This window comes from Myotis myotis, unplaced genomic scaffold, assembly GCF_014108235.1.
Source record: "Myotis myotis isolate mMyoMyo1 unplaced genomic scaffold, mMyoMyo1.p scaffold_m19_p_3, whole genome shotgun sequence".
Taxonomy (NCBI): Eukaryota; Metazoa; Chordata; class Mammalia; order Chiroptera; family Vespertilionidae; genus Myotis; species Myotis myotis.
The window spans coordinates 186,516,031-186,535,407 of NW_023416335.1; positions in this window are offsets into that span (position 1 = coordinate 186,516,031).

Consider the following 19,377-nt stretch of genomic DNA (forward strand, 5'->3'; position numbering starts at 1 on the left):
ATTTTAACTTCCCTTGTGTCATATCTGATTACATCCTCATTGTTTCTGCCCCTGGATGGGTTTAATAAAGAGCTCTAATTAGGAACAGAAGTGTCTGCCAGTTTTTGATGTTTGCCTATGAATTTTTGGTGTTATGTTTAGGCCAAGTTTTTTTTTATAGGATGGCATGCAGTCTCTGCCATGACACCACCACTGTCATCTCCTCTGCACTTAGAACTCACACTCTTCCCCCAGAATGCCTCAGTGACCACGTGTGATACAGGCCTGTCTTAGGTACAGAGCTCATTAGGACACCTGTATCTACCCATATAGGACTTGTTAGTAAAGGGGTTGGGTGCTGGTGAGAAGGGTAAAGGGATTAAGCAAAGAAAATCTCATGGTTCTCTAGACAATGGTGATTGCCAGAGGGAAGGAGGCATGAGGGAAAGAAAAATGTAAAGGAGGGATAAATGGTGATGGAAGAAGAATTGATTTGGAGTGGTGAACACAATACAATATACAGATGAGGTATTATAGAATTGTACCCCTGAAACCTAATAATAATAATTTTATTGACCAATGTCACCCCAATAAATTCAATAACAATGACCTAATCTAGCATAGAAGCATAAAATTTTAAATATACAATTAAACTTTCTTGTATTTTAACCCACATCCATCCCACAACCCAGAGATTGGTTTGGCTTTAGGCTGTGGTGCTTACCTGGCTACAAGAAAGGAGAAAATTGGATTCCCAAGGCCATAGCTATTGAGTGATGGAAGCAAAGAGGAACCATTCAAGTCACTAATACAATTAAGAGCCTGCAAGAAAAAAAAGAAATCTACCTAGGACTGAACCTTTAATACTGAGGACATTTCTGGAAATGAACAGATACTGGGATCATACTGAACTATTTAAACTTATGAAACTACTGGGAAATACAAACAAATCCCTTATAAAAGAACACTCCTTGCCACTTCCAGATGAAAAGTCAGGATACAACCAAGATGATATACTTTCTTGCACCAGGAAAACCCACAACCAAAGATTAACTGATATATTGATGGAGCTCATGTTTGGCTGTGAGCAGACTTTATCATTCAGTGATACACACACTGATGGAGAAAAACATCAAGTCATATATTAAAATAGTTGTTTTTTAATTTTGGGAAGAATTTGAAGGTCCAATTAAGTGACAACTTGTTTACCCAGCCTGCACTCTTTCTCTTAGCCAGTAGGTGCTACTTTTTCTCAGTCTCTAATTTTAAACTTATGCCATTAGGATTAACATGTATGATTTTGGCAACATTTGCTATTGTACAAAGCTTGCTTTTCAAGATATAATGGACCTTGGGCTTCCATCTCCTCAGTACTAGATTGTTTCTGCTGGAATGTGTGAAGGATGAATGGTACAGAAAGACCAATAGCTAGAGATAAGATGGAAGATTTCGACCCCAAAAGTATTTTGCTGAGAATTGGCTTATCACCTTCCACATGGAAATACTTTGTTTATCTCAAAAAACAAAACAAAGTCAATGCTGTCATGATGGGAGAAGTCAGGAGGAAGAGCCACCCTGGCAGGCCCTGTGTTGTCTGTATGACTTTGGCCCCCACACCTGTGATAAAGTGGCCCATGGTGCATGACTGTCTTAACATCAGCCTCCACCTGTGAGGATCGGGACTCAAGCACACACTCTGACTGCATGGCCACAGCTCAGAGGGAAAGGCTGACTATCTCAAGAGTCTGCATTGCGCTGCTCAGTCACTTGAGCAGATGGTCACCGATGCGTCCTCCTCCTCGGAGAAAAGCACCTGCACTTCATGATGTCAGACAATCATCCTAGCAGTAGGAGTTTCTGGAAGCTCTCCTTTCCCTGCACTGAACTTTAATTTAATCCTATGATGCGAGATGTTCCTATGCGACAAGAGCATGATGTCAGAGGGATCCAGGAAAACCCAAACATGAAAGGTAGAATGGAAGTATCAAAGGATTTTAAAATTCTTTCTGCTTTCAAAAAAATTGATATTCCTTTCCTCTTTTTACTTCATGTCATGAAAATCTCCCATAGGACTATTGGCAAGATCAGAGGTTAGGAGGAAATAAAAGATGTTTATTGAATTTTAAAAATCAACAGGTATTTATTCCACATCCAATGTGGACACAGCTCTGCAGTAACACTATAAAGCAATAAACACAGGGTTTTCAAATCAGAGAGGAGCACACATCTCATGTTATCATGTTGTTAAAGATGTGGTCTATGTGCATGTCATACATGGTGGTTGATGGGATGATATTTAGATGACTACATGTACTTTCCTGTGTATTAATGTTTTCATTAGCATTTTTTAAAAATACATATTATTGATTTTTTACAGAGAGGAAGGGAGGGGGACAGAGAGTTAGAAACATCGATGAGAGAGAAACATTGATCAGCTGCCTCCTGCACACCCCCATTGGGGATGTGCCCACAACTAAGGTACATGCCTTTGACCGGAATCGAACCTGGGACCCTTCAGTCCACAGGCCAACGCTCTATCCAGTGAGCCAAACTGGTTAGAGCTTCATTAGCACTTTAATCATAGCTTCAGAAATATTTTTAGAGGCCAAGGTCAGTGTGTTGTTTTTTTAAAGAGTTAGTTTGAAAACTACTTAAAAACAACTGTTAGGTAAAGAGTTGCATGAGTAATATGCAAATATGGCAAAATAATACAGGTGGTATGTGAATAGCTAAGCTTTGAGAAATATTACAGTGTCATGTGTATAACTTGTAGTCTTTGTTGACAAAGATCTTACATGATGTTTTAGGCTGAGTTCCAAGACACAGATCCTGAGGCAGGGGTTTTTGTACAGGTGACTTACTGATGGATGCTTTCAGGAAAAAACCTATAGGAGAGAATGGGGAACAGGACAGGGTGGGAAGAGAAGCTAGGCAAAACCATGGTTTTGGAGAATCCTAACTTCAGGCTGATCCCACAGGGAATATTGGTGTGTAGATACAACATAAGAGTTGTCCTGCCCAGAGGCAAGGAGACTGAGCTGTTGCAACCCCACCCCAGTCTGTCATAGGTCACTTGGGGAACATGGTAACATCCCAGGCCTCTCCTGGTGAGGTGGCTGTCTTCTGGAGAAGAAGTCAACAGTCACAGAAATTGGGCCTTAGGCTCCCAGGCCTGGTAAGAGGAATCTGCAGGGGACACTGGGAGCCTCTGCCAGTCAATCTTACTCAGGAGAAAAAAATACTCAAGGCAACAGTAAACGCCCAGAGTTCATTGACATAACCGATTGATAAATTGCAGTCCAGATAGATCTTGAAGCCAACTGGTAACATAACAACACATCATTACAAAAGGAAGCTCCTGAATTCTCAGGGTCATCTTGACCCTCCCCGTACTGGCGCCATGGTTCCTGTGCCAGCCTCCCTGGTGTGCTGGCATCGGATGACCAGGCATATTGTAACATGCCATAAGTAGGGGACTGGCTTGTCCGATGAGCACCCAGCCTGAGTGCTCTCTAGATGTGGTCCTGCTAGCTTATACTCTGAACTTCTGTTGAGTCATCCTAAGAAAGAAATATATCCTCTTCGTTTGTGAGTCTGTTATATAGGGATAAAATGTTCAGAACCAATTAGATGTGTGACAGCCACTTCGAGGAAAGAAAGATTAGGTTTCAACTTTCAAGAGACCTGGCTTCCGGCAATGGCTGGCTCACTTCAGGGCATGCCAATTCATTGCAATTGACCGCCTATTTCCACCTCATAGCTCCTGAACACAAACCGGATGCATCTGATGAAGTGCTCCAAGCTCTGGCTGTAATAAGTGACTCGCTGGCAGCGTGCCTCCTTGCAGCTATTCTGGGCATTAAGCTTGGAGCTGCAAGGTTTGGCATGCTCACCTCAGAGGCTCTCAGCTGGGCCAGGTTCCTGGCAATAATCCTCTGCACTCATTCATTCTTCTCCTTTTAGCTTCTTTTTCCTTCCAGTTTTCCCTCCATGCCATGCCTTGCTCAGTAGACTGCTTCGCTTTGTTCTTTATTTTTACTTAACCATTTTTTTAAATTACAGTTGTCATACAACATTATATTAGTTTCAGATGTACAACATAGTGGTTAGACATTCATATAACTTATAAAGTGGTTTCCCCCCACCCCACCCCACCCCCACCCCCGCCCATAGGACTAGTACCCACTTGGCACCATACATAGTTACTACAATATTATTGACTATAGTACCTATGCTGTGCTTTTCATCACCATGACTATATTTATAACTGGCAATTTGTACTTCTTAATCCCTTTACCTTTTCATCCATCCCACCAACCCCCCTTGCATCTGGTGACCATCAGTTTGTTCTATGTATCTATTTGTTGTTTTTGTTTTGTTTTGTTTATTCACTTATTTTGTTTTTTAGATTCCACATGTAAGTGAAATCACGTGGTGTTTGTCTTTCTCTGCCTGACATATTTCACTTAGCCTCGCTTTGCTCTTAATGGATGCTCCGTATCTCCTTTTGGCCCAGCTGCCTAATTTAGAGCAGAACAGGAGCTCCGTGCTCGCCGGGATCAGCCGAAGCTCTACTGGGAGTGAGAACATGTGGCTCCTGAGGTCAGTGACAGCTGAGTTGGGTCCCTGACAACCAAGCCTGCACACACTACTTCCTGTCGGACACACGTTATACAGTTAAGTGACTAACAGCATTGACTCTGGAGCCAGACTCATTGTATTTTGGCAACGACACATTGGCTGTCACCTTGAGCAATTTACTTCCTTTCCTATGCCTCCAAATGATGATCTATAAAATGGGAATAACCTACTTCATAGTAGATTGTTGCTACTATGCATACAAATGACTAGAAATAGTTCTGAGTATATAGAAGAATGCTGATCAAGTATCAGCAAGTTTTATTATTAATAACCTTGAATTATTGTGTAGACTATTGAAAAAGGCTGCATTTAGCTCCCAGGTTAGAAAGGTGAAGAGAAGGGGTATTAACTTGGAGACAGTCAGTATCTGAGTTATATTCACAGATATATGGGGATTTTATATATATATATATGACATACACACACACACACACACACACACACACAGCCTAAAAGTGGGAAGAATACAACTAAGACTATCGTATGATTACTATTGGAAAAGGGGCATGAGATTTTGGATTAAACTCTCTGCATATCACAGGCAGCATGCATTTATGTTATGTTGGTAAAACAAGCAAACAAACAGCGTATTTCCATGGAATGTTTCTGTCTTTCTTAGAATCGCTGAGCCCAGGATGTCCCTGTTACTCTCACTATAGTCCTGAGGAAGAGCTGGGGCCTGAGGAAAAAAGTCTTGTGTGTGTGCCCGGCATTGGGGTCCCTTGCCCTCCTTATTTCCTGCTGATATTTATAAAGCACTTGACAGAGCAGTAAAGTGCCTGATACTCTGCAATAAACAGCTGTATGCCAGGCACACTCGTTGATGCCTCACCTTTCATATTCTTTTTTAATATATATTTTTTTATTGATTTCAGAGAGGAAGGGAGAGGGAGAGAGAGAGATAAGTATCAACGATGAGAGAGAATCATTAATCAGCTCCCTCCTGCATGGCCCCTACTGGGGATCAAGCCTGCCACCCAGGCATGTGCCCTAACCAGGAATTGAACCGTGACCTCCTGGTTCATAGGTCGACACTCAGCCCCTGAGACACACCGGCCGGGCACACTTTTAATAGTCTTACTTCCTGAGTTAGTCATTGCAGGTTCCATTGTACAGATGAGAACATTGGGGTTTTAAAGATTTGACTGATTGTTCAAGGTCACACAGTTAGTCAATCCTGGAGTAACCGTCAAAACCCAAGTGCTTAGTTGTGGTGGTGATTGTTTTTTATTTTGTTTTTGTTTAGTCCAGTGTCAGTGTTCTCCTCACACTGGCTCCCAATTGGATTACAAATGCTAAACTCCCAGCTCCCCAGGGTGACTCCATTTACCAATCCTTCATTTTAGTTCCATTTTCTTCCTTGTTAATCCCTGCCTGCTGCCCTCTCTATTCCTGCTTGCCATGTGGCCAGTGTCTTTCCCATTTGTTCTGTAGTTTTTGTCTTGTTTTAATCCAGTTGTCAAGTGGAGATTTTCTTTTTCTCTGTATTACTAGATATAGTCTAATGGACTAGCTCTTTCAGGGTAGAGCCAGGCCTTGTTGTAGGGAATATCACACTGTCTGGAAAATCAAAGTTGGGAATAAATAGTAGATGGATAAGTGAGTGAATAAAGGTGGGAGAGCCAAACCCACTTCTTTGTCCACCCTTCATGCACCCCAAGTGCAAACACTCTCCCCTCTCCCATTTTTTTCTTCATTGTTACTGTCAAAGTTTGCCTCCCTTCTCTTCTCCCCACTTGTCCTGTGAAGCTGCAAAAGTTGTGTCCACAGCGGCAGCATTGCTTGCCCCTTCTGAGGAAGCCTTAGCAAGGGACACAGCATCCAGGTGGTTCCCCAGACTTCATCCAATGAGAGAGTTGAGAGAGACAATAAAACTAGAGCCCTTTCTATTTGTGGATGCCAACTATTTTATGTGCATGGCTGACTCTTGATATTTTAAAACTATCTTATCTAATAATAGAGAAACATGGTAATTAACCATAACCTCACTACCCTTCCCATTGGCTAATCAGCGAGATATGCAAATTAATCGCCAGCAAAGATGGCATCTAATTTGCATATGTCAGCCCCAAGCACAGGCTGAGACTTTAGGCCTGGGCCAGGGCGGAGCCAGCAAGCGATCCTTGATGGCGACTGCGGCGGGGAACCTGGGTGGAGCCAGCCAGTGATCGTTGATGGCAGTGACGGCGGGGAGCATGGGGAGGAGGGGGGCGGCCCAGGCCTAACACCTCAGCCAGAGGCTTTAGGCTTGGGCCAGGGAGGAGCCAGCCAGCGATTGTTGATGGCGGCAGCGGCGGGGAGCTGGGGGTGCCCCAGCCCAGGGCTAGTGACTCGCCAGAGGCGTTAGGCCCGGGCAGGGGCCAAGCCAGCAATTGGTGTGAACTACAGAGGAAACACCTTTTCTGACTGCTGATTGGTTAAGCTCCCTGTATGCCACTGGTAATATTCTTAGTAACTTGGGTAATGAGAGTCCAAATAGGTGATCTAGGGTTTTTTCACCACACTCCTGGAGAAAAAAAAGAAGGTTTGCTGCTGGAGGGTTAAGAAATATCATATCCTGCCCAGCTGGTTTGGCTCAGTGGATAATGCCTCGGCCTGCCCAGCGCAGATTCTGGGTTCAATTCTGACCAAGGGCATGTACCTAGGTTGCAGGTTCCTCCCTGGCCCGGGCCCAGGTCAGGGCTCATGCAGGAGGCAACCAATCAAAGTGTTCCTCTGACTTTGATGTTTCTCTCTGTCTTTCCCTTTCTCTTCCACATTCTCTAAAAATCAATGGAAACATATCCTCAGGTGAGGAGAAAGAAGAAGAAAGGAAGGAAGGAAGGAAGGAAGGGAGGGAGGGAGGGAGGGAGGGAGGGAGGGAGGAAGGAAGGAAGGAAGGAAGGAGAGAAAGAAAAAGAAAGAAAGAAAAGAAAGAAGAAAAAGAAAGAAAGAAAGAAAGAAAGAAAGAAAGAAAGAAAGCAAGAAAGAAAGAAAGAAAGAAAGAAAGAAAAGAGAAGAGAGGAGAAGAAAAAAGAAAAGAAAAGAAAAGAAAAGAAAAAAGAAAAGAGAAAAGAAAAGAAAAGAAAAGAAAAAAGAAAAGAGAAAAGAAAAAAGAGAAAGAAAAGAGAAAGAAAGGAGAGAAAGGTCATATCCTATGAAAGACACTTCTTGAAAATGCCTAAAGAAAGTTGTCATTTTTTCATGGTAAAGGGACTGGAGTCCGTGTTGATGAAAACACCTTGGTGGCTGCCGTGACTGGCAGTGGCTGCAACAGTGCGGTGATGGGGCTGGTGCCTTCCCCTGATCAGCCCAGTTGACTCCCACAAAGGGAGGCGAGACTGTAGCTTAAGCCCACTCCCCAAGGGGAGCAGGGAGCAGGTAGTAGGACATCCCCTAGGGCTCCCAGTATGTGATAGGGGGCAAGCTGGGCTGAGGGACCCGCCCCCCTCCAGTGCACAAATTTTTGTGCACTGGGCCTCTAGTAATATATAAGTTCATGAACCATATTTGTAGTTCATGAATGAGAGTGTGAAAGCTCTTGAGAGAATCAGGCAGAAATCACTACCATCCATTAACTCTGATAGGGAGAGGATGCCATCCTCCTGCGGAAATGTGCTGAAATCCTGCCATCTTGTGGCCAACCGAGACATGGCATCTGTTAATTCCCTGAATTCTAAAGCTGGGAGCAGGGAACAGCAAGTTGACATACTAGTAAACTGCCTGCTTTCTAATCATTCTTTACCATTACACAGAGCATAATAGCTTGTTTTCTTCCTTTGAGGATCAGCAACTACTCTGAAAAAAATAAAAAGTACTTTACTTTTTCCAAAAATATATTTGACCTGTGGAAGACTAGATCTTTACTCCATGTACTTGCCTGAAGGTGTACAGTAGCTTTCCCCCACCCAGAAGCATGTGATGTATTTTATTTTCTTTGAATCTTAGGACACAAAAGGAAACAATCAATTTCTCGAATGTGCTTTCCTTCCTTTTGTCTGGTTGCACTTTCAACTGAAACATTTCTAAACACAAACACCACCCAGGATCCTAACAGACCTACAGCAGACATGAGGTAAACGAAAGATAAAGGAGTGCTTAGATGGTGATTCTTCAGCAAGACTGCAGAAAACTCGATAAAACAACGCTCTTGGATCTCTTGGGTCTCAGTAGATGTGAGAGCCGGGTTTACGGGAACCTCCCTGCGGCTTTGAAAAGCCACTGCCACCCCCTGCAAATGTAGAACATGGAGGGGGCGCAGGAACCATTGATTTGATCCCTGCTAGTGAGCAGTGCATGGTTACCAGGTTCCCTGGAAATCCAGCGGCTCTCGTGTCCATTTGCTATCATTTGATTAGAGATTTGGTTCGCTTTGCTGATATTCTAGAAATTGGGTTGTTATTACCTTTTAAGTATTATGCTTAAGTGAAAATGAGCTGTTTATCCTGCTAATCTTTCAAACAACCCAAAACCGGGTTAGAGGGATCAAAAGGGGATTCGAATTATTCAGTACCAGCTATTCACGTCTCTTTCCCACACTTATAAAAGCCAACTCTTAAACGCAATCACGGAGATTAGGAGTTGTTCTGGGGAAACTTGTGGACATTTTCTTTGGCAGTTTATAGCAGTAATGACACTCAGAGGTTAGGCACAATCAGGTTGCCAGGGAAACCTATCTTGTGCTCTTGGTAGGAAGTCCAGTTGGGACTGGTTGTACTTCATTATAGTGACTCACTCGAATGACTCATAATTCCGTAAACACCTGAGTTGGTGCAGAACTTTCAAGAAAGAGAGTCTATGACATTGGATGTACTCTGTCACTTCTGAAGTGAGGTCCTGGGGTCCCTGTGTCAAGAGCACTGGCGTGTCTATGTGGTTCCCAGGCCCCAGGCCAGACCTGTTGGACCCTACTCTCTGGGAATGTGGCCCTGGACTCTGCATTTGTAAGTCAGGTCAGGTGATTCTTGTGTTCACCGATATTTGAGAACCCTTGTGCTAGAACAGTATCTCTTAACTTTCTTGAGATTTTTTTCAAATATAATTTTTCTAAAATGATGCCTGGTCCTACCCCTGAAATTCTGAGCTGACCTGGAGTGTGACTCAGGCATTTGGATTTTTAAAAACTCCTTGGGTGATTGTAACATGCAGATAAGGTTGACAGCCCATGCTTCAGGATAGGGATTGGACATCTTTTACTATTAAAGGCCAGACAGTAAATATTTAGGGCTTTGCAGGCCATATGGGTTTGGCCAGGCTACTCCACTGTGCCGTTGTAGCTTGAAAGCAGCCATAGGTCAAAATGGTATTGCAACACAGGCCAAATGACAACCAAGGAAACCTGGGCTGCCATTGGCCTGCAGGCTGAAGTTTGCTGACCACCTGTCTCCAGATGAAGGCAGACTCTTAAGACCCACCCGTAGCCTACTGAAGCAGACTATGCATTTTGTCATCTGTATGTGCATAAAAGTTTGGAAAGCACTGCTTTAGGAGACAGCATCCACTGCCATCTTGAATCCAAAGCCCCACTCAAAATTATTAATTTAGAGTTACTTTTCTGGAGTAAAGAAACTGATTACATAAAATATGATAGCAGCAGAGGAGAGACAGTTATCTATGTTAAGCTCAGTGAAGGCAAACACATGGGACTATTTTATCATTATCATCACTCTTCCTCCTGCCAGAGAAGTCACAGCTCCTACTAGAGAGCGAAATCTCCATACCTTTTCCTACTCAAGAGCTGGTGAGCAGCATGGAAGAACTTAGTATCCAACTTCTTTCAATGCATAGGACCATTGGCAAGTCTGAAAACCTTTCCTTCTCCATCCACAGTACCCATATTAATACTAATGAATATAATATAATCTTATTTATTAACTATAACCTAGGGAAATATTTCAAATGGTGAATTACAGAAAGAGGCTTTGCATATAAAGGGATAGTTTAAGACCCTGCACACTTGGGGGACATCAGAAAGTTCCCAGGCATGAGAAAACAGAAGTCAAGATTATGCTCATGACCTGACATTACATTGAAGGATTTAACTTGGTTCTCCCAACTTCATCATGAGCGCACATGGACACAGAACTCAAGCACAAAGATGAGAAGTCAGAACAGAGCTAAAGCACCGAGAGAGATGAAGGTAAAGCCTTTCTGAAGTAACAGGCAAAGCAAGAGGTTCGCATTTTCCAGAGCAAAGTCTATAAAACTGTTGATGATAAAGTCTGAAGCAATTAAAATTTTACATACTGAGAATCTTTTACAAATTGTGATAAAGGTTCTGGCACAAGAAAATGGTATTGCAACACAGACCAGATGAGAACCACAGGAAACCTGGAGAAAATTCAGTACCGCTTAGAATTCAAAGGCAAAAAACAAAACCAAACAAAAAACAAACGCAGATTGGTAAACAACTGACTGAGATCTTCTCTCTGGTACATTATATTCTTACTCATTTCTGATGTCAGGAGTGAACAATTTATTTCAAAACCTCACTAGATTATGCTCAACATTTTTTTACACACCTATTTAATTGTACATGCATTTTTTAAAAAATACTGACTCTATGCAAAGCCTTTTATTAATGAAGCACTTTAAAGGAAATGAAGCTTACAGCACTGAGACGTAAGTTATACTAGTATGTGTATATGTTTGATCTTTCTCATTCTCAATACATCACTACTTTTATGCTACCAAATCCCACATTAAGGGCTCCTCCAGATATTGCTATCAAATGTCTGGATTAAGTAGCAGTACCCGGATTCCTATTTGACCATTCCAGTCTAATTCTAATACCAGCATAGAAATATTACCATCCAAAAGAATGTACTTATAACAAAGTGTACATCATTCTATGGTGGGAGGGTCCAGGTATGTGTTAGTTTTGTACTGCTGCTATAACAAATTACCACAGACCTAGTGGCAATACAGATTTATTATCTTGCAGTTTTCATTACAAGTCTGGCAGAGTCTCACTGGCTAACAACAAGGTGTTAGCAGGGCTGCATTCTTTTCTGAAGGCTCTTGGAGAAATCTGTTTTCCTGTGTTTTCTAGCGTTTAGAGGCTACCCTCTCTCCCAGCCCTCTTCCTCCATTTCCAAAGCCAGCAAATGCACGCTGAGTCTTTCTCATGCTGCCGCTTCTCTGGTTCTCTCTTCCAATTCTCTCTTCCTCTGTTAAGGACACTTGTGATTGCATTGGGCCCACCCAGATAAATAAGATCAATTGATAAACAATCTTATTTCTTCTTTGCATATAATATAACATATTCACCGATTCCAGGGGTTAGGATGCAGGCATTATTTGGGGAGTCAAAACAGCATAAAGTGTTTTTTGCATTATACTTGCATGAGCTGCAAATACGTAAAAATTACACAGACCAGCTTCTTTACTGTGAATCTAGTTGAGATTTTTCATACTTTCAAGACTGGCAAGTGAGATTCTTTAAAATGAAAAATATGATATCAGGACTCTTGAGCTAAAAAAAAAATGAGTAAAAAAATCTGTCTCTTTATTTCTACCCCAGGCCACATGTGTTAATTATCCTTAAAAAAACCCCAAGACTATACCTTCTTTTGATAAGTTTTACACACATCTGAGATCCTTCAGTCACATTTCTGAAAAGTAGGATGTAATGCTTGTGGAAGATGAAGCTTGATACACATAGCACCTGAATGCTTTCTCTCACCTGATACCTTACATTTGATCAATTAAGGAAGACAATGTAGTAGAAAAGTTGAATTAACAACAAATTATTTTTAAAATTAAAGACTTAAAAATTCTCTTTTATGAGCACAGAATGATGCTCATACCAAAGTAGAAAAATGATGCTCATTCTCATACCAAAGTAGAAAAATGTCTTTATCTTAATCTAGTCAGAAAGTATATAACAGGGTGATTTCCACCGTAGAATAGACAAACAGTAATTGTTGAGAAAAAAAACAAAAAAAGAGAAAAGCAGCTCATTAAAACTATAACATTAATTGATTCATAAATTATACTTAACCTTTTTTTTCGCATCTCATTTCCTATGCACTTTGAACACTGACTCTGCAAAGCCTTTTAGTAATGAAACACTTTGGAGAAATTCTTCTCTATAGGCAGTAGGAGAAGTGGACATATATAAATGATTCCAACATGAACCAACCATGATAAATACAATGACAGAAATAAGCATGCCACTAGAACACAAGCTTTTTGAAGACAGAAATTTTCCTAACTCCCCAAAGACAAGATATATATATTCAGTAATATGAATGAATGTGCTCTGGGAATATTGAAAAAAAAAAAAAAAAGGGAAACAAAATTCCATAAAACTTCAGGGGAGAAAAAGGCTTTCATCATCATTATTTCCATAAGTTTCATGCCTAAAGCACTTAAAGATTGATAATAGTGTCATTAAAATGGGTTTCGTGTCCCCACCCTTGTTTGACTTATGAAAATGTTCTTATCCTTCTTTAACACTAGGTGGCACTACAAATGCAGGCATTGGCATAGATATTGTTTCAAAGATTTGTGCCTATCTACTTAGAATAGAATTCCTTTGTTTGTGGGACTTGGCCCAAGTTAGCCTGAGCTAGAGGAAGAAAAATACTGGCGTAATGGAGGTGGGGACTTTGTGCAAGAACAGAAAGTCTAATACTTGGGTTTTAGTCAGTATTTCTTTTATTAAACTTAGCATTTGAAAATTAAATTTTCTTAAGACTTTGTTTATCTTATAGATCTTAGTTTACTTTTAATATGTAGGAATTTGGGGGAAAAGTGCTTTCAGATCAAATTCTTTTTCAAACATCTAACATTATTAAATATTTAATCAAAATGCTTTGGACATGCTACAATGACGATTTTAATACATCTAAATTATCACAAATGTTTAATTGCCTAAGCATACAGAATTTATTAGAAATACCCAAATATAGATCTAACAACATCTTACTAAGCACTGAACTTATAAATAAAATAAAACAGACTTACTAATGTAGTAGCACAAATTCTTCTAAGCATTTCAAATAGCTTGAGACCCAGACCACACACACACAGCATTGTGACTCCCTGTTACTTCGGCTGAGCCAGCGATGTTGCTGTGGGCTCTTTTGCATGATCACATTTTTGACTGTCAGTGAGCACAAACTTTCTAAAATTTTGTCTTCTTCTCTGAAATTAACTAGTTATTTAAATTTATATGATTGCAACCCAGAGCCTTCCCCCCCAAAGTAATGGATCCCTTACATTCAAAGGGTATTTCCAAGTCCTTGGGCTTACAATCCTTTTCTGTAATTATTATGTGATATCCTCCTACCACATATGAGGCCCAAGGTGTGCTGATGGAATTCAGAACTTCTTCCTTGGGCTGGTGTTACATCTCTTTTCTCTTTCAGAATTTATGCCTCTCACTCACCCCTACTTTATAATAATTTCATTGACACCAACCTGGAACTTTCTCCTTTTTTTTTTTTTTTTTTTTTTAGAAACCTCACCCAAGGATATTTTTTCCATTGATTTTTAGAAAGAGTGGAAGAGAGAGGAAAAGACAGAGAGAAACATCAATGTGAGAGAAACACATTGACTGGTTGCCTACTGCATGCACCCCCACCAAGGCCCAGGCTGGGGAGGGGCCTGTAACCAGTACGTGCCCTTGACCAGAATCGAACCCGGGACTCTTCAGTCTGCAGGCCAACACTATCCACTGAGGCAAACCAGGTAAGGCTGGAACTTCCTCTTATCCTACAGTAAGGAAAGTACCTTTGTTTCAAATCAAGTTCTTGACATTTGACACTAGAGTCAAGATATGCAGGTTTGAGCCTTTGATCAAAATTGTGCCAGACATCTAGTCTTAGCAGTTGGTTATGGAATATGGTGACAGTCACACAAATTTCTCTTTCACTTCACTTCTGCGTTTATCTTCATGTTGTCTATTTGCCCACATGACCAAAAGTACCAGAGAATTTTTTCTGAACCCAAAGTATCAGACACTGTCAGAGATTAGAATCAGTCAATGCCCTCGTTGTCCACTAAGAGTTTATTTCAGTTACTTTTGAAGTTATCATCTTTCATCCAGGTATGTTACTGATTTTAAGTCAAATTTCAAATGATTGTTGGTCAGTGATTTATAAGACATAGGTTCTAGTGCCCTACAACAATGGTTTCTGTTTATCTCCCTGTAGACAAAGTGAAAAATGATTTTGGAGATCTAATACAATTGGTGGTTTGTGATGCCAGGAGCCCAGAGGTAGGCAGTCCCAAGCTAATGCTGCAGTGTTGATAGGGATCAGGGTTTGGTTTAAGTTTCTGCTCCACAATCTTTGGTTTGCTTGCTTTGGTCCTTATGCTTGCTGCTTCACAATGAAAAGATACAGCTTCTAGCATCTCTACTTCTCTACCACACTCCAAAGAAAATATCCAAAAAGGCACAGTTCTCCAAGGAGCCCCAGGTAGCCAACTTCCCCTTTGTCTCTCTCCACTTCCCCAAAGCCACCCTTAGATGATATTAGGGAGCAGGGTATTGTTGGCCTTGACAACCCACTGAAGTTGAATCACCAAAAACCTCTGGGACTTAGAGAAAGGGTGGGCAAGGGATGAAAATTCAATGACAAATCCTGCAGCAGACACGCCCATTGTATCAGGATTTCAGCAGTCTGAAAATGCTTCAGGGCTGCTGTCCCCCAGGGCACTAGGCCAAATTGGGGAATAAACTAAGCCCACAAAGCAGGATAGTCTACATCTGTCTCCCAGGGATTAGTTTTAAAGTAGGCACACTTTCTTCTGAAAATCTTTCAGAACCGAGTTAATCATTGACATAATAATTCTCAGGAAGCTCAACATAGTAAATGTCTACTTCAGGTTTTGAGACAGACCTTTATTTTTCGTTGACCACCAGATGAAATACTTGGCTTTCATTTGTGCACATACCTTTCAAACTATAATTGCGCTCCAGAATTTTAAATGACGGCCAGCACATGTGCACCAGACACTGCTAACTCCTTACCTGCCTTCTTCTTTCTCCTTAAACTGAATCTCATTGTCATCGTATTTTTACCCTCTCAGACTCAGTTTGGGGTGGGCAAGTGACTCATTTCTGACTAAAGAATGAAGCCATGGAATGAAACTTCCCCCAAATGAAAAAAAAATGATGTTTTATTGTGAAATGTAACTAAGTAGAATAAAACACATAATTTTTACACTCAGTTTAATAAGTAATTAAGAGTCAAGCACCTGGAGGACCATGCCTATGAGATTTTTTGAATGATGTTTGGAATATGTGGCTTTCGTTTATTTCTTTTCATCGCTGCAGGGTATTTCATTGTATGAATATACCCTGATTGTTCTATTTACTTTATGTACATCTACTTTGTTTTTCATTTTGCTTCTTATTACACATTCTTCCATATGTATCCTGTTGCCTAGACATCATTACATGCACTGATTAACTCCTATGTTATATATCTAAGAGTGGAATCGCTGGATTAAGGAGTGAACCTTAATGGGATGATATCAACTTGTTCCAAACCATTTGAAAGTGTTTGTCAGCAGTATTGATGATAACTTCTATTGCTCTGCATTCTCATCATAACTGGTGGTATTGTACTATTGCAGATGTAATTGGTGTGTAGAAATAGATCATTATTATTTTAATTTTTCTAACTACTGGTTTGATCACAGTTTCCTAGGTTTATTGACCACAATAATGGCCCTCAGATATGGAAGGGATATTTGTTTGGCAGAGCTGTTGTAACAAAGTTTCGCAAACTGGGTGGCTTGAAGAGAAATTGATTGTCTCATCTGACGGCTGTGACTCTCTCCTCCTCTGGTGGTTCCCTGGCAAATTTTTGTCTGATTTCTTGCTACTTTAAGAGGAAAATTTAACACCAAAATTTAAAAAATTATCCTTAGAGCTCCAAAGAGCAAAGTAATATGCATGAAAAAAATTGGCATTTAAGATTCCTAGAAATATAGCCTTTGCATTATGTAAACCTTGCAATATTAAAACAAGGGCTTAAGAATGCAAGGATCTCTTCCCATGCCAGGAATGAAAGGGTTTTCTCCCACCCCAGAGGCTTAGATTTGCTTCATGAGACAGAGGACCCCAGAGACGTGGGTGATGCTTTGTGCTTGATTCCAGCAGCAACCAACCAGGCACCTGCTCAATGACTGCACCCCTACGCGGGGGAGTTTGCTCCAGTTTTCTGTCTGCCCTCAAATCTTCCTCATGAGCTCCCAGTGAGGGCCATGGAAAAGAGCTCACAAATATGTATGAATTTTCCCTTTGTCCGAGTCCTCCAAACTGACATGCTAGCTGAATTCAGTTTAATACGTAAGTCTAGGCACCAGTAATCAGTGTAGAGCAGTGATGGCGAACCTATGACATGCGTGTCAGAGGTGACAGGCGAACTCATTTTTTTGGTTGATTTTTCTTTGTTAAATGGCATTTAAATATATAAAATAAATATCAAAAATATAAGTCTTTGTCTTACTATGGTTGCAAATATCAAAACATTTCTATATGTGACACGGCACCAGAGTTAAGTTAGGGTTTTTCAAAATGCTGACACGCCGAGCTCAAAAGGTTCGCCGTCACTGGTGTAGAGTCATCTACAGTAGGAATCATTTCTCTTAACATGCTTTTTCTTCCCTAAAATTGAAAATGATTAGGGCTAATTTTATAGACAGGTTCAGTAATAACAAAACTCATTTATTCATTCATTCATTTAAAATCTATTTAAAAATTCATCGTCTGTCTATTTTCTGCCAGGCATTGTTCTCATTGCTCTGGGTACTATTTCCCAATATAGACATGACTCACTTCTTCAGCTATTTCAAGTACTTGCTCAAATTTCACTTTCTCAGTGAGACATTCCCTAACTCTTTGTAAATTGCAAACTGCCTTACTCCTGATTCCTTCTTCTGTGTTTTTTGTTTTGTTTTTTTTTTAATATGACCTGTCACTTAATATGTTTGGTAATTACTTTTTTAAAAATCAGTTATCAACGCATTAGAGTGTTTGTGCTTTATTTTTTTTTTAAATATATTTTATTGATATTTTACAGAGAGGAAGGGAGAGAGATAGAGAGTTAGAAACATCGATGAGAGAGAAACATCAATCAGCTGCCTCCTGCACATCTCCTACTGGGGATATGCCCGCAACCCAGGTACATGCCCTTGACCGGAATCGAACCCGGGACCCTTCAGTCCACAGGCCGACGCTCTATCCACTGAGCCAAACCGGTTTCGGCATAGAGTGTTTGTGCTTTGAAGAAATACATGCTTGTATGTTTTGGTATTGCTGTACCCCAAGGGTGTGTGTGTGTGTGTGTGTGTGTGTGTGTGTGTGTGTGTGTGTAATAGGTCCTGCAAAATCTTGAAGTTTACTGTAAGGGCTTTGGATTTTACCCTATTTAGATGGAAAGACATTGGAGAGTTTTGACAAACAAGTGACATGATCTGCAGTACCTTTTAAGGGATTGTTCTGAGTGCTTTATTGAGAATAAGCTGTGCAGGGTCAGAGGGAATGGCTAGAAGGCTAGGAAAATAATTTAAGGAGAGAGAGGATGATGGTTTATACCAGAGTGATGATGATTGATGTGGTTGTCAGTAGATAGGTTTTGAAGGCAGTGCCAACAGGACTTGCTGTGGGATATGGGACAGACGAATTGGCGATAGGGCCTAAGGAGAGAAGTCAAGCATGACTAGAATTTCATCTAGTGCAAATGGAAAGATGGAGTTGCAATCAACTGAGATAGGGAAGGTTGTGGGTGGAGAAAGTGTAAGGAAAAAGATGAGCAATTAGGTGTTGAACATATTATTTTTTTAGCTTTATAAGATATCCCAGTGGAGCTCTAAGTAGAATATAAAAGTCTAGCGTCTGCAAAGGAGGTCTAGACTGCTGTGGGAATAATCAGAATGGAGATAACCCTAAAATTCAGGACACTAGATGAGTGTAGGAAGAAGAAAACAAGTGTAGAGAAGAGAAAAGGTCTAAGAACTCAAGCCATGGTTGCTCTAAGGATAAAAATTAGGGAGACGGAGAAGACCCACCAGAGAAAATATGGCCAGAGATTTAGGGAGAGAAATAACAATGTGTGTTCTGGAAGCCAAATGAAGAGAGTGTTTCAAGGAAGATGGAGTAGTGCTGCTGGTTGTTTTGCATCCTGAGGGCTGGCCATGGTTTTGATCTAGCAGCATGGACGTCATTGAGAGAGGACTTGGAAGAAAACAATGCCTTGGGGAAATCTTGAGAAAAAATGAAGCAGAGAATATTCTATGTGTAGAGTGTTTAATAATCTTCAAAGCAATTTCTCACTTCTTTTTTTCCTTTGAAACTCTGTATTTTCCACTTCATAATTATAGCATTAAACCTCAGGAAGGTGAAGTGTCTTGGATATTATTATGCAGCTAGAAGGTGACAGAGCTGAAAACAGAATCCGACTTCTGGTCCAAACTCTCTTAGAAGGCACAGTGCAGGTGCTATCCATGGTGAGAATACATTACGCCTGCTTAATGGTTCTGCTTGGGGCCACGCTCAGCTGGATTCACCGTACATCTCAGTCCACTAGCTGATGTTTTTCAGGTTGTTGAAGTAGTTTGTGTGTTCAGCTCCAGGAACCCTGTGGGTGTTCAATATGTGTTAATTCACTGATTGATTCTCAGAGGAGAGCTGTAAATCCCAGCATGTTTTCTTTATTGAAGAATATAATCACCATTCACACATAATCACCATAATCACATATTTACTCCTCAAACAAGATCCTTTTGATTTTCTCAGTGACAACTGGGGACCTCATTTCA